Consider the following 3,402-nt stretch of genomic DNA (forward strand, 5'->3'; position numbering starts at 1 on the left):
GGGTGATGTTACTATTTATACGGTGTGTCATTAATTATAGAAGGAATCCGTGTCCCAGTAGGGCTGATGATGTCCCCTTGGAGAACTCATAAGGATTGTCAAGTCAAATCTTGCAAGTGGACTTAGTCCGGCTGACAATAAGGATGAGTGGTACTATTCAAGGTCTTAGATGTCGATTATTGAGTTGTCAGTGAACTCAGATAATTGACAGACATACGATATCTTAAACACGGGGAGCAATGCATAAAATAATAAGAAGGAACCCATAACGTAATTTGGGGATTGGATTGGTAGTGCAATAATGATCCTCTAGTGGAATGGATCGTTATTGATGGATGTAGGTGTGTATTCGGGGTTGAATACGAGATCCGAAACCCATCGGAAGGCCAGATCCAATACCTCCTCGAGGTCCCCACTGTAGCCTAAAGACATCTTCAAAAGGATGCAATCAAACGGATGAGATTAGTTCTCAGCCGTCGGATGAGATTTAATCGCAACCGTTGGATGAGATTAGTTCCCAACCGTAGGATGAGTTAATGGATGAGATCAGCTTGTATCCGTTGGATTAGATCAAGTTGCATCCATTGGATCGAAATAAATAAAGAAGATTGAAAGAGAATAGATTAGAACCGTTGGATGAGATTAAGTCGCGTCCGATGGACGAGATCTCTCCGGTTCGGTTTTAATTCTCTTTGGAAGGAAGAACCGGTTCACGAGGTGAACCAGGCATGGTTCAATGAACCACACGCCCAAGGGATTAGATCAGGTCCGTTGGATCGAAGCAATTAAGTTATATTAAAAGAGATTATATCGTAACCGTTAGATGAGATTAAGTTGCATCCGACGGATGAGATCTCTTCGGTTCGATTTTATTTTCTATTTTAATATAAAATTGGTTCACGGATTAAACCCATCTTATCCTAAAAGTGGCCGGCCACTTTGGATGAGGATAAGATCAATTCAATTTTTTTTAAAGGAAAAACCGAATTAAAAAGATCCGACGGTTGCGATCTAATCTAAAAGCCTAGATTTAATATAATTCTAGAATTTGGAATTGGTTATTAAAATTAATCCAAATTAGAATTATTTTAATATGGTCGGCCAATTAAAGTTTGGATAAGGTTGATTTTGTTTTTTTTATAAAAAGAAAAAATCAAATCAAAATGATCCGACGGTTGCAATTTAATCTAAAGGCTTAGATTAAAAATATTTCTATAGATTTGGAATTGGTTTATAAAATTAATCCAAATTAGAAAAAACTTTTATGGAAAGATTAGAGTTGGTCTTTGGGCTTAAGGCTATAAAAGGGAGAAGGGAGTGGACGACAATAATCAATCTAAGAGAGAAGAGAAGTGTAACGCCCGCCCCTACGTGGGCCTAGACGGACGCTACAGTTTGCTTTCATTTATTCATACAATTAAATCACATACGAAAATCACGAAACTTCGCAGTGGAAAACATAAAACATAACATGCAGGGATTTCATATGTGATAAATAACATGTACTATTATGCATCTATTGTCTACCTACTAAGTTGATATTAAAAATATCTTAGCAACAACATTCAACATAAAGATAATTCAGACAATCAGCATGCAAATATAAATTCATATTGCCCGAGACTTTGTCAAGTCACCACCACACACATCTTCATCAACCGTTTCCTGCTACTTCCCTTTGTTTAGTGACTGCTAGAGGGATCTGCAACATAAGAAAGTATCTATAAGGACAAGGCTTAGTAAGCTCCTTTCCTACTCACAAAATCCACATGTCACATACAACATAACATTTCATAATCGTATAAGCATGAAGACATTCAAGCATTGCATAAAGCATATGAACATTAATCTTTCATCTTTAACATTTAAAATCATAAACATACAAATGATGGAAATACCTTTTAAAATATAATATCATAATAGATCAACATAATCATCATCATCATTGGTTGGGGTCCCCGGCTTGTACCCATTCATTCATCATTTTGCGCGCATCCCTAATAGACCCGGGGTAGCAAATCCCGAACCCACTAGAGAACTAGGTCTTCACCCGTCCTTCGACCTCGGTTGTTAGGAAGTATACCGAAAAGACTAGCTCTTTTATAGCTCCTCGTTAAAGAAGGAATCACGAAACGTAGGGTTCTCTTGCGATAAAACAGGGTTGCCCTTGTTCATCCGCCTTCTCCCCGCCGCAATCCTTCTTTGGTCGAGGATAGCAGCAGTTGCCATCGTTGCTCCCTCCCTTCTCAATCATGTGCATAGTCGCCTTCCGTTAGGCTGTGATCGAGCCTCCCCGTCGACGTGCGATTCTTCCTCTTCCAGTCGATGCACCGTTGTGCTGGCTTCCCCTCCGCATGAGAAATCGCCTGACCGGATAGTTGTCGTCTGATATGGGTTCCGCAAGTATACGGAATGTCACAAAGTAATAAAAAGATCGAATCCACAGGGACCGTGGAATTAATTACTAACCTAGCACAATAAGAGTGGAGAGTTCATAGGAAATGGTTTGGTGTGGGGGAGAAAGAGTGTTCTAGAGCTCCTAAACCTTAGTTCGAAGATATAATCCGACTGTGACAAAATGTGGAAAGCGATTCTAGGACTTCGGATTCCTCGGAATATTGATTGATTGACTTGGATCCTCTACCATTCCTCAATGATTACACAATTGTAGGGATTCTAACCAAATTATCCAATTAAACCTCGTCAGGCTTCCTCGGAATAAATCAATGGTATTCTAATGTTACTTATGTTGGTTTGAGATGATTTTAGATAACCTGGTTCAAGGCTTTCCTGTGTCACTCAAGCGCCCCAGAATACTACTAGAATCCTACCCTCTGTCACAGGGTATCCTTTTAAAGACCTCTCCCCAACAATGAGTAACCGTTAGTTGTCCCTCATAAAGATTGTTCATAGCCTAAGCAATCCCTCGGAAGGTCCGGTTAAGACTCTCCTCCTGTCACGAGGCGTCCCGGGTATACGATCCTAAGAATTACTCAAACCCCAAATAATCTCTACCCTTGTAGATTCATACCATTCACAAGCATATCATCAAACAAGTATAAAGCACAAATCCACAAAGCAATTGCACAATCATATCATAGAACATGTTAGATTTACAAATCCAAAGTTACAATCATCCAATAACCCCGATTCTTCCTACATCCTAGAATCTGGAGGACTACTCCATATCGGGGAGGTTACAATACAGGGAAGAAATAGAAAAGTACATCCTATTCCAAGAATCTATGAAGAAAACAAGAAATAGGACTTATCGATGAGCTTCTTCTTCTCCGGACTGCAATCTCTGCGAAGGTGAGGCGTGGATGTGATAGAGTGTCTGGACGGATGAATGAATCATCGAATCTAGCTCCGGAATGAGGCGTCGGTGGCTCTAGCATGCTC

The sequence above is a fragment of the Curcuma longa genome, chromosome 13, assembly GCF_044706935.1.
Source record: "Curcuma longa cultivar G26 ecotype Majalengka, Jawa Barat chromosome 13, ITB_CL_G26_1.1, whole genome shotgun sequence".
Lineage (NCBI taxonomy): Eukaryota > Viridiplantae > Streptophyta > Magnoliopsida > Zingiberales > Zingiberaceae > Curcuma > Curcuma longa.